This window comes from Lithobates pipiens, unplaced genomic scaffold, assembly GCF_037356315.1.
Source record: "Lithobates pipiens isolate NorthernLeopardFrog02 unplaced genomic scaffold, aLitPip1_a1.2 Scaffold_30, whole genome shotgun sequence".
Lineage (NCBI taxonomy): Eukaryota > Metazoa > Chordata > Amphibia > Anura > Ranidae > Lithobates > Lithobates pipiens.
The window spans coordinates 68,802,310-68,825,721 of NW_027507791.1; positions in this window are offsets into that span (position 1 = coordinate 68,802,310).

The window sequence follows — 23,412 nt, forward strand, 5'->3', positions numbered from 1 at the left end:
CTTGCTAGGGAGAAGGGAAACATTCCCTTTGGAAATGGGAGAGTAGCTGTTTTCCCTGACTTCTCACCTGAAGTACTCCATGTTATTCCCCGCACGGCTAAGACTGAAAATGAAGGCCGCGTCCACCTTTTTTGAAGACCCCTGAGGAGGTTATAACATGGCTGGAGAGGCAAGATGCCCCGCAACGGGCAGGGAACTGACGTGCATCCCCCTAATCCTCTGAATTCTTCCATCAACATGTGTCTCCTCACTGACTATCCTGCAGATGAATTGCCCCCAGCAGAGGACCATACCACTATCTTTGTGGTGGCAGACCGGTTGTCAAAGATGGAGCAATTTATGCCTATGAAAGGGACTCCCTCAGCTTCTGAAACTGCGCAGGTATTCATTAAAAAAATCATCAGACTCCATGGAGTACCGGCCAACATTGTCTCTGATCGGGGGGTACAATTTACTTCCCGCTTCTGGAAGTCCTTGTGTAAAGCTTTGAAGATCGAGCTATCATTTTTTTCTGCTTATCACCCTCAGACAAATGGGCTGACAGAGAGGATCAACCAAACCCTCGAACAATATGCTTTTCTTCATTTACTCAAAACGACTGGATCTCTGTAGCGAAATATAAAGATCTAGTCCCCGTTACACTGTGAAGTTGATGGCCAGGAACTATGACTCCTAGAATGGGCATTCCAGGAGAGGTGGAGACAGAATGTCTACTGATGTATGAATAAGTGAATTGGGTTGGGTAGGGTCTGAGGCAGCTTTCCATTCACCTATTGTTCAGTGTGTTAATGAATCCACCTATTATCTGCTATGGGATGTAATTACACTCCTAGTAATGTGTAGGGCGCGGTTTTATTGTTAAGGAGGGAAGCATATAAATAGCCGGCTATGGCTAAATAAAGTTGTTGATTGAGTCCCCAAACTGTGTGTCGTCCAGTTACTGGGGGGGGGGGGTAAAAGGGGGCCGTAGATAAGTTAGCACTTCCTCAGCTTCAAGGATTTCCCAGCGGACTTAGAGTCCGCTACAATCTCCTTGCTCCCTCTGGCTGAATTTGCCTATAACAACTCTACACTAGGGTTGCCACCTTTTCTTCAAGTCAAACCCGAACACTTTAGCGGCGCACTGCAATTTTTTTATAGTATAAGCTATATATATATTTTGCTATTAAATAACATTTCTAATCATAAGAAGTTAAGAACAAGAATCCCCCTTTACATCAGAGTCCACAGAGTTGCCCTTTTACATCTGAACTCGCAGAGTTCCCTTTCACTGTAAGGGAGGACTCTGCAGACTCTGATGTAAGGGAGAACTCCAACATAAGGGATGCTCTAGGAACCCTGATTTAAGGGGGGGCCCTGAGAACTCTGATGTACGGAGAAGACTCTGATGTAAAGGGGAAACACTGTGGCCTCTGGTGTAAAGGGGAAATATGATGTAAGGGGTGCTCTGAGAACCCTGATTTGCCTTAGTGTACTTACTCAGATGCAGGAGAGAGAAGGGGGGAGACTTCAGTCACAGACAGGGATGGATGGTGAGCTCACTCACCACCTCTCATTCAGATGTATCTGAGGCTGCTGGACTTCAAATTTTCTGCCTGACTTACTTTCCTATTCTGGGGCTCAGCACCAGGGATTGGAGTGTGGGCAGGGGTAGGGGTGGGGGCGCAGATCACGCCCTCTTTCCTCTCCTGTGTGTGTGTTTGGGGGGGATTGTTAGTGCTGGCTTTGGGCAGTGTTAAAGAGTGTAACAGACTCTCAGCTTAGACAACTGCATGCAGCAACCCTGCTGGGAGGCCATAGTCCAGTTTAAATAATGTGTCCGGGTTTCAGGCAGTCTGAAACCCGAACGCATGATTCCAAACCCGAACTGTCCGGGTGAATCCTGGACAGGTGGCAACCCTACTCTACACACTCCACTACAAAGCAAACCCCTTTTTTCGCCAATTATGGCTTTCATCCATCATTTACCAGCAGTTCATGAAACAATATTTTTTTTTCTTCCAACAATCAGCTCTTGCAAGAAACCATGGCCAGGACACAGGAACACAATAAAGACGTTTTCGACAGGAAGAAATGTGGGGAACTATTACTGGCATCTGGTAATCTAGTATGGTTATCCACAAGAAACCTAAAGTTGGCATGTCCTTCGAAGAAGTTAGGTCCTAAATTCATAGGCCCGTTCCCTGTAAAGAGGAAAATCAACGAGGTGGCTTATGCACTGGAACTTCCCGAGTCACTTAAAATACATCCTGTTTTCCATATAACACTGCTAAAATTCTCTGTTTCCAATACCTTTCCTGGCCGAAGCTCGGATCCTCCTGACCCTGTTTTATTGGATGGGGAAGAAGAGTTTGAAGTAGAAGCAATCCTGGATTGCAGGAGAAGGAACAATCAAACTCAATTCCTGATCAAGTGGAAGGGGTATGGGCCCAAAGAAAACTCATGGTAACCTGAAGTGAACATTCATACTATGAGTCTGATCAAATACTTCAAAAGGTCCCATCCTGAGAAGTTGGCCCAAATGGGCATCCAGAGGCTGCCCCTTGGGGGGGGGGGGGCAATTTCAAGAAGATCCTGCCAGTAATGGGCAATCCAGACCTATTGGTGCGCGATTGCGGGTGCGCGATTGCGGGTGCTTATGCGTGCGCATACGGGAACGCGCGTGCGCCCGTTAGCCTCTGACGGCTATTTAAACTTGGCTGTCACAGGTAAACATTACTGTTGGCTCTGCAGCTTCCCGTGTGTTCCCTGATAATCTGAAACGTGGTTATACTTTGATCCGTCTGAAATCTATTCCTGCTATACTCTTGCACCTGACCCTCAGCTTATCTGACTATTCTCCTGCCTGCTCCTCTTGTTCTTCTGCTGCCCTCCCGATACTGACCAGGCCTGCCTGACCTTCCAAGACTACCTACCTGTCTACTATACTTACCTGCTGCAGCCATCAAACTCCAGACCCAGTCCGCTGCTCCTACTTGCTGAGCCATCCAGTCTGCTATACCTGTCTGCTGAGCCATCCACTTTGCTGTGCCTGCTACCTGATCCATCTGCTGTTAGTTAAGGTCTGCTGATCTAGTTCCAGTCTTTGGTGCCTAACTGCTGTTCCAGTTGTTCTGATTCCTATCCTCGGAGTTCAGTTCCAGCCTGCACTTCCAACTCCAACTTGAATCTTCTGAACCGCTGGACTGATCTTCTGCTGTTGATCCTGCCAGGCACTCATATCACTCCTCACTCCTGTGCTTCTGTCTTCACTACCAGGGGCCTCGAGCTAGAGGCATAAGAGAGGCCATCCTCTGCAATTCAGGGTCAGCTACTAGGTACGCAACAAGTAGGCAGGACGCATGAGTGGGATATCATCAACAGGTGAGTCACTGTGGAGAGATAGGAGCTGGCAATTAGCTGACAGCTTTGTGAAAGAAGGGCTGAGCCCACCCCTGACAGTCCCCCCTCTTCAACGACCCCTCCCCCTCGGAGGACCACCAGGCTTGAGGGGAAAACGTCTATGGAATTCATGGAGGAGGACAGGGGCATGTACGTCCGAGTATGAGAGTCAAGAGCGTTCCTCCGGACCGTACCCTTTCTAATGTACCAGGTACAGCATGTGCCCACGGAACCTACGGGAGTCCACAGAACCTATGGGACTGTACTTCATTCTCCTCATGGTTCTCAACCTGTACAGGGTGAGGACGAGGCATGAGGTGATAAAGCGGTTGCAGACCAAAGGTTTTAATAAGGGGACATGAAATACATTCAAAATACACATATTAGAAGGAAGGTCTAATGTGTAAGCCACTGGGTTAATCCTGCGAAGAATACGGAATGGCCCAATAAAACGAGGTGCAAACTTCAGAGAGGGAACACAAAGTCGGAGGTTGCGAGATGACAGCCAGATTCTGTCCCCAACCTGGTAGGAAGGCGCAGCATGTGACTGTGGTCAGCATGGAGTCTGTACCTATCATTAGCATGTTGTAAAGCCTCCTGGACTTGTGCCCAACTGGAATGAAGACCATGGAGATGCTTCTCTAATGCAGGAATACTCTACGGAACAAATGAGTTAGGCAACATGGAAGTTTGAAAACCGATGTTCGCCATAAACAGGGACATTCGGGAAGCAGAATTCAAGGCCCTATTGTGAGCAAACTCCACCCACGGTAACAGGTCTGACCAGTTGTTATGATGGTCAGAAATATAGCAACGTAGGAATAGGTGGGTCCAGGGCCTTTCTCCATTAAGAATGGGTTGTAGGAGGCCCACTGAAAGGTGTCATGGAGTCTTAATCTGAGCATACACAGGCAGCTATGAAGGCTGTTACATCAGCATGTAGACTAGGCCACCAAAATTGTTGGGAAAAGCCAAAAAGAGTTGGATTCTTCCCAGGGTGGCCAGCAGCCTTGGGGGAATGGTAAGTCTGGAGCATGGCAGTATGGAGACTCTCTGGGACAAAGCAGTGGTCACAAGGTTTCTCAGGAGGAGCAGGGATATGAGCAGCAAGAATTTTGTCACCCAAAGAAGAAGTGAGAACCATAGCCAGAATACATTCAGGAATCACAGAAATCGGAACCGACTCCATCTTGGAAGTGGAGAAAAATTGTTGTGACAAAGCGCCAGCCCTTACATTTTTAGTACCGGGTAAGAATGAGACAATGTAATTGAAACTAGACAAGGAAAGAGCCCATTGCGCCCTTCTGGGAGAGAGGCATTTAGCCTCAGACAAGAATGTGAGATTCTTATGGTCAGTAAGAATGAGAACCGGCACAGTGGTACCTTCGATGAGATGTCTACATTCTTTCAGAGCTAAAATAATCACTAACAGCTCTCTGTCACCAATCTCGTAATTGCACTCTGCAGGTTAAAATTTCTTGGAAAAGTAGCCACAAGCATGCATAGCGCTCTCGGAGGAAGGACGTTGAGACAGAAGGGCGCCAACTCCAATCTCAGATGCATCAACCTCAAGGATAAAACTTAACATAGGATCAGGATGTGCCAACACAGGAGCAGAAACAAAGGCAGCCTTGAGACACTCAAAGGCCTTAATGGGCTCCGGAGACCAACTCTGTGGGTCTTTCTGGTCATATCAGTCAGGGGCTTAATCAGAGTTGAGAAGTTATGAATAAACTTCCGATAATAGTTGGCAAAGCCAAGAAAATGCTGCAGGGGATGTAAACCCATGGGTCAGGGCCACTGTAGGACTGCTGAAAGTTTCCCTGGGACCATCGAAAAACCAGCAGTGGAAATAACATAACCCAGGAATTTAACCTGTTCACGATGGAATTCGTACTTCTGTAATTTACAGTAGAGATTGTTCTCTCTTAGTTTCTGAAGCACATGACAGACATCTGTGTGGTGGCTCTTCAGGGACTTGGCAAATATGAGAATATTGTTGAGCTAAACCACCACACATAACTGCAACAGATCGCGGAGGACATCGTTAATATATTCTGGAAAACTGCCGGGGCATTACAAAGGCCAAAAGGCATTATGAGATACTCATAATGGCCTGTTCTAGTATTAAATGCAGTTTTCCACTCTACGCACTCCTTAATCCTCACTAGATTGTATGCCCCTCTCAATTCAAGCTTTATGAAAACCTTTGCAATACTCTGCAATACCCAGCCATACTCTGCAATAGCCTGCCATACCCAGCCATACTCTGCAATAGCCTGCCATACCCAGCCATACCCTGCAATATTCGGGGATACCCAGCCATACTCTGTAATACTCTGCAATAGCCTGCCATACTCTGCAATAGCCTGCCATACTTGCAGAGTATGGCTGGGTATCCCTGAATATTACAGAGTATGGCTGGGTATGGCAGAGTATGGCAGAGTATGGCTGGGTATGGCTGGGTATTGCAGAGTATGGCAGGCTATTGCAGAGTATGGAAGGCTATTGCAGAGTATGGCCGGCTATTGCAGAGTATTGCAGGGTATGGCTGGGTATTGCAGAATATTACAGAGTATGGCTGGGTATCCCCGAATATTGCAGAGTATGGCAGAGTATGGCAGAGTATGGCAGAGTATGGCTGGGTATGGCTGGGTATGGCAGGGTATGGCTGGGTATGGCAGGCTATTGCAGAATATGGCAGGGTATGGCTGGGTATGGCAGGCTATTGCAGAGTATGGCAGGCTATTGCAGAGTATGGCTGGGTATTGCAGAGTATTGCAAAGTATGGCTGGGTATTGCAGAGTATTACAAAGTATGGCTGGGTATTGCAGAGTATTGCAGAACATGGCTGGGTATTGCAGGGTACGGCGGATTATGGCTGGGTATTGCTGGGTATTGCAGAGTATTGCAGAGTATTGGCAGGGTATGGCAGAGTATTGCAGAGTATTGGCCGGGTACGGCAGAGTATTGCAGAGTAGACATGTGCAATGTAATAAGAGAGATTAAACATTATAAAGCAGATGTAGTTCTATTACAAGAGACACATATATCACAGGACTCTAATTCAAAAATAAGATCCAGAGACTACCCAGTTTGGTATTATGGAGATTCTCCAATAAGAAGAGCTAAAGGGATCGCTATAGGATTTGCCAGAGGAGTAAGATTTGTCCTAGAAGATAGAATTGTGGACCCGGAAGGGCAATATCTATTATTGAAAGGTAAAATCAATGAGAAAGAATATTCTCTGGCAAATATTTACTGCCCAATACTATTAATATTATAAAGAAATTCATGGACTTTAAGAAAGGACATACTATACTGGGTGGAGATTTAAATTTTTGTATGATACCGGGGATAGATAATACGTCAAGTGCACAGAGGACTGGGAATGTGCTGCGTAAGGCTTTAAAAAAGACTTTGTTACAGAATCAATTAATAGAAGTGTGGCGAACGCAGAATACAAAATGTCGAGACTAAAAGTTCCATTCCCCTGGGCACAGGACATACTCAAGAATAGATTTCTTTTTGTTGGACCATAGATTGCTCAAAACAGTTGTTAAAACTGAAATTGACCACTGGGCACTTAAACACCCTTAATAACCAGACCAATTTTCAGCTTTTGGTGCTTTCACATTTTGAATGACAATTACTCAGTCATGCAACACTGTACCCATATGAAATTTTTGTCCTTTTTTTCACACAAATAGAGCTTTCTTTTGGTGGTATTTATTCACCTCTCGGTTTTTTATTTTTTGTGCTATAAAAGAAAAAAGACCGGTTCGGACGCTGTAACGTGTTGAAGATGAACGCAATGCCACGACTTCTATACCTATTACAAGCCGTAGCCTATTAAAATACCCCAGACTTTCTTTTGTGCGGTTTGCTCAATTTTTATCAAGTTCCTCTGGCGCGGCAAACATCCGCGTATTGGTAGGACAATGCTATTGTGACCAAAATTGAGGGGAGGTATCGGCTTCCCGGACCCTGCCTTATATTACACAACGACGCACATGACACACGTGGTTGACTGGTGTCGACATGGGGAACTGAAGCTATGGGTCAAGCTGGAGCAGGAGATGGCGTGGGCCCCACTAGCTGCCCTGCCCTGGGCAGGGAGGTCGTTGGAGTCCTGTGTGACTACTCACCCGTTAATTGGCCCCTCGCTCACCGAGATGGAGCGTTTTTTTCACCTATCCCATCTGACTAACTTCCCTTCTCCTATGACCCCAATTGTTGGGCATCCTGGATTCCCTCCAGGCCTGTATGATCAGGCCTTTACCGGGCAAGCCCCGAAGGGGCTCTTGAGAGCAGCCCTATTTCTTGGACCCATGGGCTGGATTCCCATGGGAACCATAATGCGAGAACAAGTACCTGTTGCACTGGATAGCTGGAGAGCGCGACAGCTTGCCCACTTCTTTGGATCTTTACCTAATTATTCGCTCTTTTCTAGACAACTCCACCCCTTCGAGGACCTTTGCCTGGAGGATGGCCCAATTCGCGGGTCCCTCTCTAGATCCTACAAAATCCTGACAGAAGCACATTCCTCCACGGATCCGCCCTTCCTAGCTAAATGGGAAAGGGACCTACAAATTACATTCTCCGAACCACAGAAGGACAGAATACTCTTTTTCGCCCATAAGTCGTCACTCTGCAGCAAATACCAGGAGATATCATATAAGTTGATCACATGCTGGTATCGCACACCGGTGGTGTTAGCCAAAATATTCCCCGGTCAATCTGACCGCTGTTCGCACTGTGAGCAACAGGCTGGCACCATTCTCCACATATTTTTTGGGACTGCCCTAAACTACAAACATTCTGGCAACCGATCTTGAGACTCATCCACAAGTTCACAGACATTTCTCTAGACAACGATCCCGCAGCAGTTCTTCTCAATCTAACTCCCATGTCGAGAAAGCGTTATCATAAGTCCTTACTTAAACATCTCCTCAATGCAGCCAGGGCCTGCATCCCAAGTCAGTGGAAACAACAATCTGCTCCAACGGTGACCCAGTGGTTTGCAAGGGTGAATGATATTGAACGCATGGAAGACCTGACTGCCACAATGAGGGACAAAACGGAGGAGCATGGGAACAGATGGTTCTATCGGATCCAGTTTCGCTTTTCTGAGGAATACTAATGAGCTGGCGAGCCGAGGGGGTCTCTTGCTCCCTGAGAGGGGATCCCACCCTACCCACCTTACCCACATTACCCCCTTACCTCTTCTTATCCTTTTCTGCCATTTCATCCTCCGCTCTGCTCTCTCCCCTTCTCCCTCTTTTCAGCCCTACTATTTCCCTTCTTAACTTAATAAACGAAAAATACGGTATGTTCCGACCCCATTTGACTATTACACGATACTCTTCCCCTATCTACAGATATCCAAACTTTTCGAGGGTAAAAGAGCTGAAATCAATAACCTTTTAAGCAAACGGGGATCCTAACGAGATGGAGCCTTAATCTCATCTCGAATAGCCCACACAGCTGTCTATGTTTTACTCTCCTCTGATTCCTTACCATTGGCTCTGATACCCATGCAATATGATTGTCTGTATGTAACTATGTGTATCACACATCCTGTGAAGTTGCCTCTGCATTGTATGTCGCATACTACTAAATAAAAAAACATTTTAAAAAAAGAAAAAAGACCGAAAATTCTGTAAAAAAGTGAATTTTTCTTCGTTTCTGTTATAAAATTTTGCAGATTAGTAATTTTTCTTCATAAATTTTGGCCAAAATTTATACCACTACTTATCTTTGGTAAAAATAAGTACAAATTGGTGGATATTATTTGGTCTTTGTGAAAGTTATAGAGTCTACAAGCTATGGTGCCAATATCTGAAAATTGATCACACCTGAAGTACTGACGGCCTATTTCAATTCTTGAGACCCTAACATGCCAGAAAAGTACAAATACCCCCCAAATGACCCCTTTTTGGAAAGAAGACATTCCAAGGTATTTAGTAAGAGGCATGATGAGTTTTTTGAAGTTGTCATTTTTTCCCAAAATTCTTAGCAAAATCAAGATTTTTTTTCCTTTTTTTTTTTTTAAGCACAAAACTGTTTTTTCCCCCAAAAAAACATTCGAAAAATTGCTGCGCAAATACCGTGTGAGATAAAAATTTGCAACGACCACCATTGTATTCTCTAGGGTCTTTGCTAAAAAACCATATATAATGTTTTGGGGTTATATGTAATTTTCTTGCAAATAAATGATGATTTTTACTTATTTTTATGTAGGAGAGAAATGTCAAAATTGGCCTGGGTGCTTCAGAACGTCTGATGGTGCTCCCTGCATGTTGGGCCTCTGCATGTGGCCACGCTGTGTAAAAGTCTCACACATGTGGTATCGTCGTACTCGAGAGTAATAGCAGAATGTGTTTTGGGGTGTAATTTGTGGTATGCATATGCTGTGTGTGAGAAGTAAACTGATAATATGACAATTTTGTGGAAAAAAAATCTTGATTTTGCAAAGAATCGTGGGAAAAATGACAACTTCAAAAAACTCACCATGCCTCTTACTAAATACCTTGGAATGTCTTCTTTGCAAAAAAGGGTCATGGGGGGGGGGGGGGGGGTATTTGTACTTTTCTAGCATGTTAGGGTCTCAAGTAATGAGATCCATCAGTACTTCAGGTGTGATCAATTTTCAGATATTGGCACCATAGCTTGTGGACTCTATAACTTTCACAAAGACCAAATAATATCCACCAATTTGTACTTATTTTTACCAAAGATATGTAGTAGTATAAATTTTGGCCAAAATGTATCAAGAAAAATGACTAATCTGCAAAATTTTATAACAGAAATAAAGAATAATTATTTTTTTTTACCAAATTTTCTGTCTTTTTTCTTTTATAGCACAAAAAATAAAAAGCCCAGCAGTGATTAAATACCACCAAAAGAAAGCTCTATTTGTGTGGGAAAAAAAGGACAAATATTTCATGTGGGTACAGTGTTGCATGACTAATTGTAATAAGTAATTGTCATTCAAAATGTAAGAGCACCGAAAGCTGAAAATTGGTCTGGTTATTAAAGTGGAAGTAAACCCATGGATTTAAACAGTTAAAAAAAAAAGGCATGCCGGGAATGCTAACTGCACATTGGCTGTGCTCTCAGCCAAACTATCAAACCATCCAATGGCTGGTGTCATAACGAATCACATATGCAGCACCATGATTAAACAGAGGCAAAGATGGCAGCTTCCTTGGCTGAAAGCGATAGGGGAGTTTACTTCCACTTTAAGGGTGTTTAAGTGCCCAGTGGTCAAGTGGTTAAACAGACAATGAAGTTTGCAAAAATGCTTGGAGCGTGAATAATTCAGAAATAGGTACATTAAAAGAGGTAGGAAATATAAGTTCCAAAGACAGAGCAGAGGAGGGGAGGGTAGGGGGGAGCGAGGGGTTTAGAGGATGTTTCTATAGAGAAGCAGGATTGGGTAGGATGGAAATTATGTTATTAAATCTGACTGAATCCTGTAAATGTTTTAAAGAATAATGATAACAAAAGAAATTGAAAACAAATTCACTGAAAATCCCCACCCACTTCTTAAAACTCATTGAAGAAGTTGTTGCATTCCGCATCTACCAAAAAAGATATTGCGTATGCAGAAAAAGAGGATTTCGAAGAGATATCAGCTACCATTGTCCCCAGTGTCCCTTCCAACCCGGCGCTTGCATTGGTGAATGCTTCCGACTTTATCATATATTCCTAAAATATTAGCCCGTATTTTTAACCATTTCCCCATTTTCATCATCTGTGCTGACCATTTTCCATGCTTCTTCAAATAACCATGCCACTGCCTTCCATGTGAACTGACCTGGGCCTGTTTTATCGACTGTGCTTCTGCCCACCGCTTGGACTGCTTCCACGTGAACTGACCATGGCCTGTTTTATCAACTACACTTCTGCCTACTGCTTGAATTGCTTGCACGTAAACTGACCCATTGCCTGTTTTATTGACTATGCATTTGCCTACCGCTTGGACTGATCTGTTACCCTGCTACTGTAGTACACAGGGGTCTCACATATGTGAGGGGCTCCAGAATTGTTTTTCCGAATGGAGAAAAAAATGTATTTTTGCTTTCCTCTGGGTTTTGTAATATCCGCATTAGGGTCTAGAGTCCAGAGGCTTTAAAGAGATTTGGGTAGGAGAAGACTCTACCCCTGTGCCCCTGTGCCCAGGTCTTACCTGACTGAGGCCCTCAGCCTGCAGCTGACTTACTGTCATCATGCCTTTGCCTGCTGCATGAACTGACCAATAATGAGTGTCTGCAGGTAACAGTGTACCAGGACCAATATTATGGCTGTGCTGGCTATCTCTGCCTGGACAATTCCTATGGACAAATCCTTTGGATGTGCTGACAATATCCTTGTGACTATAGACCAGGGATATGCAATTAGCGGACCTCCAGCTGTTGCAGAACTACAAGTCCCATGAGGCATAGCAAGACTCTGACAGCCACCAGCATGACACCCAGAGGCAGAGGCATGATGGGACTTTTGAAACAGCTGGAGGTCCGCTAATTGCATATGCCTGCTATAGACAATGATCCTGCCGGCTGCCTGGATAATTACTATTGTTGTTGCTAAGCACATCCCTTCCTGCTGAACCACAGATAATACTTTTTTTTACCCTTTCCTCAATAGAATTTATTTTGGAGTGTAATTCTTGGTATGTACATGCTATGTGTTAGAAATATGAAGGGCCTTCAAAAATGATAGGTTGTCAGCAAATTATATGTGTAATTTATGCTCCTAGACCAATTCTCTCCTCTGTGGCAGGGGCGGATCCAGAGCCTAGTCTCGGGCGGGGCACTGTCAGAAAATTTTGCGCCAATTTGTTGGGGCAATGGCTGGTGTTGGCGCTTCAATCATCACAGCGCCATGATTAATATAGTGTCAGGATGGATTGAAGCGCATTATTTCTATTATTAAATTGTACCATAATGTAGAATCAGTGGGAGCCCTGAGCGTGTCACTTTTCACGTCGCCTGCCACCAGATGCAGTGTGTCACTTGCTACGTCGCCTGCCACCAGATGCAGCGTGTCTCTTGCCACGTCGCCTGCCACCAGATGCAGCGTGTCACTTGCTACGTTGCCTGCCACCAAATGCAGATTGTCACTTGCCATGTCACTTGCCACATCCCCTGCCACCAGATGTGAATTGTCACTTGCCAACGTCACCTGCCACAATATGCAGATTGTCACAAAGTGATGTTGCATTGTGGCCATCTTGGTACACCCCCACTGGTCTGCAGTAAGCCTAGAGTTAGAAGTCAGCAAGCGAACATCTTTATACACCCACCGGAGTCTTGCTTTTCACTGTTATTTTTAACAGTAAACTCAGTTTATTTAGTGAAATATAAGTTGAGTTTACTTTTAAAAATACCTGGGAAAAGCAATACTCCGGTGGGTGTATAAAGATGTCCGTTTGCCGACTTACAACACTTGGCTTACTATCGATGAGTGCAGGAGTACCAAGATGGCCGCGACGCAACGTCCCTTCAGTCACATATTCAGATGAGCAGCGGCTTCCTGACAACACCTGTCTGCTTGCTCAGTCACACGCCAGCCCGCTGGCATGATTGGCCATCCGCTCGCTCACCCGCCGGCCTGTTCAGTCACCCGCCTGCTCACCCACTCATTATTTTCTCGGGGGGTGCAATTGCCCCGTTGCCCCCCCTGGATCCGCCCCTGCTCTCTGGACACTACTAAAACCACAGATAATCAATAGAATTTATTTTGGAGTGCCATTCTTGGTATGTATATAGATTAATAAGAATGCGGCGCTACCTAAAAGTGCTAAAACTTATAAATAAATAATAATCCCAAATTCAATATAAATCAAATAATAACGACTAAATGAAACATGGATATAATAAGAAATAAATCAATGTAAATCTTCCAAATTAAGATACGCGTGCACGCAATAAATGTGCAACAATTAGTGAAAAAAAGTCTGTGAAAAATTATCAATCCAGTGATTAAATAGAAATAATTTGCATAAATAATCCAAATGTAAACAAGCATATAAAAAAAATATATATATATATATATAAAAAATATATATAAAAATATATAAAGTGAAAATCCGTGAAAGAAACAAATGTAGTGACTATTTAAATAATCAATATACACACGTGATTGTCCATAAATAAAGTGCACTGATGACTGGTAAAATTGCAAAAAAATTATATAAATAAAGTTCATGCAAAAAAATGTGAAGAATCCATTCCCAAGAGTGGCAAATCACTGCAAACTTCAGTGCTTAATGGGTGCACCAACTATTTTCCCCAGCCTCTCACCTCCAATAGCTGGTAAACAGGCACTGTGTAAAATGGTAACTGCTGGCTTCTTAATCATTCAGTCACACTGCTCCACCGCTGTTTGTATTTCACTGTAAGGTTATATATTATATGCCCTCCCAATAGCTCCAGGATATCCAAGCCATATAAAATGGAAAAACACAGAGGGCTTTCATGTGTAGTATCTTCGCTATTTTATTGAAATAAAAGATAAAATCCACACTTACATTCACAAATACAGCAGAGTGTGCAGCAACCGCGGACTTCCGGTTTCGGCCGTAAACCGGAAGTGATAGGTCCGACACCAAATTCCTTCCCTGACGCGTTGCGTTACAGAACGTAACTTTTTCTCATGCGAGTGAGGAAAAGCCGATCACCGGCTCTTCCTATTTACACTGTGATCAGCCGTGAGTGAACTCCTCACTACCTATCACAGTTTCGAAGGCCATAAAATGCCAAAATAACACAAACCCCCCCCCAAATGACCCCATTTTGGAAAGTAGACACCCCAAGGAAGTTGTGGAGAGGCATGTTGAGCCCATTGAATATATTTTTTTTTTGTCCCAAGTGATTGAATAATGACACAAAAAAAAAATAAAGTTTACAAAAAGTTGTCACTAAATGATATATTGCTCACACATGCCATAGTTATATGTGGAATTGCACCCCAAAATATATTCTGCTGCTTCTCCTGAGTACGAAGATGCCACATATGTGGGACTTTTTGGGAGTCTAGCTGCGTACGGCACCCTGAAAACCAATCACTGCCTTCAGGGTTTCTAAGGGTGCAAATTTTTGATTTCACTCCTCACTACCTATCACAGTTTCGAAGGCCATAAAATGCCAAAATAGCACAAAACTCCCCCAAATAACCCCATTTTGGAAAGTAGACACCCCAAGCTATTTACTGAGAGGCATCGATCGATACTGCACTTGGGTGGGCTGGGCAGAGGGGCAAAACGCAGGTGCCAGCAGGTATCTGGGCTGATCCTGCTAACAATGCGTTTTTTTGGAACCCTAAACTGCTGGGGATGCTAGTATAGATCTGATCAGATCAGATATTGATCTGTTCAGATTCTATACCACTACGGGAGGTTTATGCTTTGCGTGTGGGTGTTAGCGGTACTGGCACTAACCTAGTGCTGCCTGTGGCGACGCAGACCCTGACCCTAAAACCTAATTGATATCACCCGCCAGGTGATCAGGGGGTTAAACCTTTATTGGGTAATAAATGGTGGGTGCCCTGATGCTATAAAAAGCAAACTAACCAGAGTCACCCGTAACACTTATATGGTGATCACTGGTGAAAGGGTTAACTAGGGGCAATCAGGGGGTTCAAATTTTTATTAGGTAGTATATGGGGGTCCCTGGCGCTATATAAAAACCTGACGGGGAACCTAAATAACTAACTGGCTAACCAGCGTCACCAGTGACACTTATACTGTGATCGCTGGTGAAAGGGTTAACTAGGGGCAATCAGGGGGTTAAAACCATTATTGGGTAGTATATGGGGGTACCTAGCGCTATAAAAACCTGACGGTGAACCTAAAAAAATAACTAGCTACCTAGCGACACTAGTGACACTAAAGCAGCGATCAGAAAAATGATCGCTTAGTGACACTGGCAAAAGGGGGTGAAAGGGTTAACTAGGGGCAATCAGGGGGTTAAAACCATTATTGGGTAGTATATCGGGGTACCTAGCGCTATAAAAACCTGGCGGTGAACCTAAAAAAAACTAGCTACCTAGCGACACTAATGCAGCGATCAGAAAAATGATCGCTTAGTGACACTGGCAAAAGGGGGTGAAAGGGTTAACTAGGGGCAATCAGGGGGTTAAAACCATTATTGGGTAGTATATCGGGGTACCTAGCGATATAAAAACCTGGCGGGGGGGTTGTGTGCCTGTGTGTGCCTACATGTCAGTGTAGTGTTGGTGCACACTTACTTTCTGTCTTCTCCTCATAGTCCGGTCAAAAAGACCGCCCCGAGGAGAATGACATCACTTCCTCCCTGCCTGTGTATACAATACACAGTGGGAGGAAGCTTCTCATTCGCCAGAAGCGATCGAGAGGGGATGGCCAGAAACCAACGGCCATCCTCTCATCTCGGATCGCTCCTGAAGCGAAACGGACCGCCGTATCCAGCGGAAGAGGGTCCGATCGGACCCCCCACCCGCTGGAAGGCAGGCATGTACATGTACGTGCTTGTGCCTGCCGGTGCCATTGTAATGACGTACATTGGCAATACGGCGGTCCTTAAGTGGTTAAACTTGTAAACAACAAATCTCAGAAAGAGGCTTGGTCCTTAAGTGGTTAAACACATGATTAGAGCCTGAGACTCTAATTGGCTTAAAGAATGGTGGGCTCTGGGCACAGAGCACTGCGCCCCCAGCCCACCCACTTGTGTGACAATAAGTTAATATTCACTGTTGTCTTTCTGATTCTCCTCCTGGCCAATCAGGAAGCAGCTCCTGAGACCCGATTGGCCAGAGAGTCTTAGGACTCCCAATCATGTCTCAGGACATGTTAGTTTGTCACCCCCCAAATATTAAGCACCATTAGCCACTGGTGCCACATCATGGAAACGCATGATGCTGATCCTGAGTGTGCAGCATTCAGCGTCATTCACAGCTTTAAGAAAAGGATGGAAGTCCGCCTCTGTCCAGATGTGCACTGTCTCTTGCCCTCTGGCATGTTGCTACTGTTATACTAATTATAATTTAGGACACTGATGTAAGAGTGCTTTGAGGGCAAGTAAGGTGGAATTTAATCACTACTTTTTTTTGTTTTTTATTAAACATAAAAAGACCGAAAATTTTGAGAAGAAAAAAATGTTTATATTGTTTGTAAGGAGGATGCACTGATAAGGCAGTACTGATGGGCAATGATAGGTGGCGCTGACAGGCGGTACAGATATGCACTGATAGGTGGCACTGGTGGACACTGTTGGGTGGCCCTGTTTGGCACTGCTTAGCATTACTGATGGGCACTGGAAGGTGGCACTGGTGGGCACTGCTTAGCAGCAGTGACTGTCAATGTGTGGGACCGATGTCCTGTTCACATAATTTTTTTCTCCTCACATTCTTAGCACGAGGGGAAAAAAGCCGATTACCGGCTTCTGTTTACATCATATGATCAGTTGTCATTGGCTGACATCTGATCACATGGTTAAGGGCCAGGATCAGCTCTTTACTCCCATCTGTGATCAGCCAAGTCCCAAGGACTCAGTGATCACCGGGTGTGCCACCCACACGCCACGGGGGCGCACCGGCAGAGCGGCCCGGAAATTAAACTTTACCAGAATACATTTTTCACCAACTTGACAAAGTCTCCTGCCCCGATTGTGTCTTGGATCCTAAATTATAGGAGAACAGAGGTGTGGAAGTGCAAAAGATCTTACACTATCACTTTCCACGTCTGATTATAAGTAGTTGCTATAGGCTAAACTAACTGAGACTGTTTGTACCTGTAACACATTATTAAATGAAGCTTATTATCTCCTTCTGGAGTAATAAAGTTCCACTACATCTCTTCAGCCATATTTCACTTGGCTACGAGGAAAACAAGTGTACTAAAAACATATGGTATATTGATGTAAAACAAGTGTCACTCTTGTTTATTGTATTGTTGTTTTTGTACAGGGATCAACAAGACAAAGCCAGATGCTCCAAAATGCATAGCGCTACAGTGTTAATCCCGGTTGGTATAAAAAAAAGGAATATGTGGAATTAACCGAGTTAATTAAAGATGCAGATTAAACAAAAAAATAATAATAAAGCAAGATTGTGCAGTGGGAGAAAAGGATAGAATAACCTCCGGCATGGAGACACGGACATGCAGCAGTTGTCAGTCACCTAGCAACACGTTTCCTATCCCTGCTGTGCTCTTTAATTCAGCAAATCTGCTCAGGATGTTGGGCTGTTCTCCTGACAAAAAGCATTATGTAGTAGACTGAAGGATACAAAAATCCACTGTACACAACACTCTGCTCCCTATTGACCACTGATCCTTTCTCTCAACCCACAAAAGAGGCCCACACAATGCCCTGAAAAGGGAAAAGTCTCAACAGAGAAAACATTAGCTTGTAATTGAGATTGACTACATAATGAAAATGATGTTCTTTTTTAAATTCTGCTTGTTGAAGACACACTTTTTTGTCTCCTGGCACTCAAAGCACATCCCTGCTGGGAAAAGGGGCAAATATTGAAAAAACTCAAAACTGTGCTTTTTATTTTCATTGAAAACACACATTTTGTAACAAGATGTCTGGGTCCATCTACCAAGAACTTAAACAAGAAAAGGCAATAGAGGGAAAAGTTGTATAGAGCGCATTTACAACAGACCTGTTTAAAGGCAGAACCCAACAGCAACCTATAAAAGTCATTCATTTCCCTGACAATGCAGACAAATGCGTACCTTGCCAGTTTGTACACATAACATTGCAGCTGCCAATGGTAATTTTGTCAATCAGCAGTGCTGAAGAGAACTAAGGCCTCCTTAATTAAAAAAAAAAAAAATTGCATTTTCACTAAGTACAAATGCTGTTTTATAAGTTATTTTTATATGTTTTGCCATATAATTTTGTAAATATGTATTATAAATTAAACAATTTTAATATATTGTTTCAAAAACAACAATTCCCTATATGCTCTACAATTGTGTTCATCAATTGGTCTTTATTATCTATTGTCACCAAAATAGTCATGTGAGTCATGCTACTGCATGGTTTGTTTTTTCTTTTTTTTTTTTACTTTACATTTGCTGCAATGCAATTTGCCAACATGCTGCAGTACAATTCCATAGCATGTTGATATAGAAAACATCTTGCATGCAGTGTATTAACTAGTGAGGGATGTGATAGTATAACATTTATTGTAAAAATGTGTCTAAAGCCCAAACTTATTTTTTTTTTCATTTTGGATTGAGTGGGAACAGTAGGTGGGGGGAAATCTTATGATGGGGACATCTGTTCTGGTGACAATTGATTTTCATTCACTCTGGCGAGATTTCATCCTGTTGTCTTTGGGACAGGACCAGAAGGAACATTTATGTAATGGGATAAAGGTGGTAATATAATATCAATTGAGAACAATTGCATTCTATATCCAAAAAGAGTTTTGGCTTTCTATAACTGTTAAGGTATAAGATTCTGTCATAGGGGGTACAAAAAGCGTAAGTACAGTCCTTTCAAAGACATTTCATTAACTAACAGATGTGCCACACAAAGTAATAACATTGGGGGGTTCCTCCTTCCTATATCTTTTCTAACAGCCATCTATTTGAGAAATATGGTATAAAGGAATGGCCATACTATATATATATATTCTGGTGTTGGAACCACTGTATTTCACTAACTATACACTCTGGTAAGTAGACTATGACACCGTGGGTATTGTGAGAAAACTTGAATTGACTACATGGAGAACGCCTATTCAAATGAGGATTCCATTAAAGTACACATCTATACACGTGGTGGCAAAAAAATTGATGGCCAGACCAGGACATTTTCATTCATCTGGTTACTACTAAAAACTTATTTGCATATTGATATCATAGATTTGTGGTATCAATAGTTTATGTTCCATTGAAAGCCTTTATCTGCATGGATATTGGTTCAGCTAATAAAATAGGTGACATCCCCAGCAATCAGGACAATTACTTAATGAAATGTTGACATATTATGCATGGAAAAGCAAAAGGATTTTGCCTCCTATAGTCCAAAATCTGGAAATAACGTGCTTAGCGGCACAAAGTTTATTAGTGTGACATTTTAATGATGACATAGAAAAAAAAATTTCAACTGAAAATAAGACTGTTAAAATTAAGTGATTCATACTCTATTTCTGAACACTAGGACTTCTGTATTATTTAATAGAGTTGAGTTTTAAGCAAACAGACTGTACATTGATGTCTACGTTCCACTTTCAAAACCCAAAGGTTTCAGGTATGATAATAAAAGGTAGAAATTTAAAGTGTGGGTCAACATTTATATACAGTTTCTTTTTCCCTAAATAGTTACTTGTTCTAGCCTGGTGACTAAAAAAAGTGCTAAAGCAAGGATGAATCTAACCGCCCTGAAGCTTGCACATTCAAAAACAATCAGATTCAATATTTTAATGCTGATACATTCCCATTAAATTATATGCCGGTGCAAAAAACACATTCAGGACATCTCTGTAATACAAATATATTTAAAGGATTGATTCCTTGCTGCAAGTACAGAAAAATTGCTGGTGATCTGCCAGAAATTCAGTGAGCTCCTTACTTACTGTAGTGAGCTGACAACACAGTACCTCTCCCATGCAGTGCTGTCAGTCCAGTCTGAGCTCTCTTCTGTTGGACAACAGAACACTTCCCCCTATGTTATGTGGATAATGAAAAGGGGTGTGTTATGTGGTTCAACATGGAAGACCTCTTTTGCCCAGACATACACTTTAAAGATTAAACCTGTGACTTTTGAAGGGGCAAGCTTTAAGGCTATCAACTTCATCCTTGCCTGACAACTTTGTGTTAGTCGCCAAGCTAGATGTAAGCAGCTAGTTAAAAAAAAACAAAAAAAAACTGAATATCCATTTCAACATGAATTTCCATATTGCAACGGGTGTCACCATTCTGTTGATGAGATCTCGAAGAATGCCGAGCATCCTAAATCTCATGAGAAGATGCTACAGGATAGGATTGTCTTCTCAATACCATTTGAGCTACTCACAATTTTTGTAGTTTATTGTAGTGTCATATTAAGTGGAAAGAGATACTAAATTAGTGGACCTTGCTCTTTTAGTCTGCTTTAAGTTCTGTAAACAGGCTTTAAATCAGAGCTCTACTTGCTGGCTCCAAAGAAGAATGCAAAATATGAATATGCAATATTTCATAAATTCAAGACTATACAAAAAAAGTTTAATTTCTATCTGTCAGTCCTGATTGTAAAAAAAATAAAGAAGGAAATGTTCAATATTTCTGTCCATTCACTTTAGAATATGATGGATTTTACTTGTCTTGAGACTTCTGTATGTAATCTTTGTAAATTCTTTATTTTTGGTATTCATAACCTGTACACATCCAGTGTGCAACATAAAAACCATTTGCAATTCAGAGCAGTACATGGCAAAGACCATATCCATAAACTATATAAACACATTTACTTAGCTGAGTTTCTATAATCTATAGTATATCTATAGTGAATCAGCAGATCTGGATAAACGGTTCTATCAAAGATAAAAGGAATAAAGCATTATGTCATATGTTGCTCATCAATAAAATTGTCATTAATGTATAATATCAAAAATGATTAAAAAAAATATTATGAGCAGGGCCCTGAATATTTCCTTTATTATATTCAAATGTATGTAATCTTTACCATTACTTCAACATAAAGAAATATTCATCATTTGTTAATGTTGAAGAATTGTGAATAAAGTAGAATGCGTGTTTTTATTGCAGTAGATATTTCAATGTCAAGGCTTCAAAACCATCAGCTTTCAGTCAGATAATTATGAGAGTGTCGGAAAGCCCAGCCAGCAGAGGACAATGATGCCATTGGCTTGTGTCAATGCTGCACTGATGACTGCATTGGAATGAACTCTGTGTGCTGTGTTTAAGTTCATAGCAGCTATAAATAGCCAGTATGTCCAAAGTTGCAAAGTACAAAAAGTGGTTTTTTTTTATGCTTACCACATTGCCATACCAAAGGCTCAAATCCAGTCTTCCAGGCCAACACAAAGAGCTTTTGAATACAAATTGATTGTTGTAAGAAGGTATACTGATGCAACTGGCATCCCTGGTACAAATCTCTAAAGCCTTTCCATAGGTAAAACACTACAATGGATTGTGCCAATTGAAAGAGTATTAAAATCCATAAGATAGCTTATTTTTGATAAAAAGCCTAAAATATATCTAAACATTTTTGATAGAGTGGGGTATGGTTAACCACCACTCCCAATTTTCCATCTAGGTTCCATTCGAGGATATCCCTTCGCATCTTTTCCTATGGACACAACGGTAAATGAGAAGAAATCTGCCTAAAGTGAAATAAATACCATTTTAAACAGTTGTCAAAGGAACAAGGGTTCCCATTGGAAGATTTCCCTTATATTCCTATTGCAGTGACAACTAAAAATTTGGGATTTTCCATCACATTCTGCCCCAGTGAAAAATGGTTACCAGGATATTTAGAGAGAGTGAATATCCCAAGAAGGAACATAGACAGCAAGAAAATTCTGACAAAGTTTCTAAACCCTCTTTATTCTATTAAAACTAGACAGAAAGTTTTGTTTTTAGGTATATTTTAATTCGCATAGACCTATGAGGTTATCATCAACATTATTATCATGAACATTTTACAATTTTTAGCTTGTTTGCACCTTCTTCATAGGTTCCATTCACACTTGGGCTAAGTGTCTTTGGTCAATATCTTTTAAGCATTTATACAGGTGTTTTTAAGTGTTTTTATGCTTTGTTTTTAAGTTTAAATTTTGAGGCTGGGTTCACACTGCAGCATGCTCCGTCTCACAGCAGGCGTCCATTGCATCCCCATTCATCGTTTTAAGTTCGACTTCAGCCCAAGTTTTTGGCAGAATTCTGACCTGAAATGGACCAAAAGATGCACAGGAATCCTGTACATTTCACACCAGAGCTGACGGTCACAATCTTCTGCTATTCTAATTGGATGTGGTGAAACCCGCATCCAATTTGCAACAGTGTGAACCCAGCCTGAGGTTTTTTTTTATTATTATTACTTTTAGTAATTGTAAAGCTAGTACTAAGCAAAAAAAATACTAGAAAAAATGCTGTTATATATTTTGAGGTCATAACACTAATGCAGACCATACATGGGTTGAACTCCAAACAAGTTTTCTTTCGATAATAAGAAATTTTGTGTGTTTTGAGATCCAATGATATCACTATTCATTTCTAACTTCAACCAACCAAGTCTTCAATTTCACCTCATATTGCTACAGAAAAGATTATTTTGTGGCTGGGAATTTTCTTTTCTTTCTGGGAATTTTTTCTTCTTGTGCTCATGCACATTTCCTTTTCGATTAAATTTCTCACACGATTCTCCCATCAATGCTTAGGAAATCGCTAGTTTTTCAAAAAATTTCCAATATGCCTGATCACTCAAATTTAATGGCCGCACAAAAATTGGCGGTTGCTGCAGCTCACTAATGATACAAAATTTGAGTGAAAATTCTTATATACGATTTTCAAAAAATTCCTTCAGAATTTGACACATGTATGGTTGTCCAAATCTGTCCTCTAAATGCTTGTGTATTTTTCTGAGTAATCAATTTCAAGCTAAATTATGCTGGAGGTGTGAAAAGGCACCACTGCATGTAATGGAAATCAAGCATTGAAAGTGCAGTTGGCGAAGTTTCAAATCACGTTTCAAATCACTCAGGAGTGAAAGAGGCTTAAAGCAAATCTCTAGGAATACCTTTACTTTTAGTTTTGAATACATTTGGGAAGTTTTTTTTTTTTTGCATGTTAATGCAAGTATTGACAATAAAAATATTAAAAGATTGAATAAATAAAATATAACTATATGATGACTGTGTTAAGTATCAGAAGATTTACCATTCATCTGAATTATACACCTCATGACTGGAGTAGAGTCTACTTACAGATTAAAATTTTATGAACTTAACCTTTTTTTCAAAAATAAAATGTGTTAGCTGGAGTTAGAACTTAATTATTTGTTGCTGTCTTAAAGTTCAATTAACACA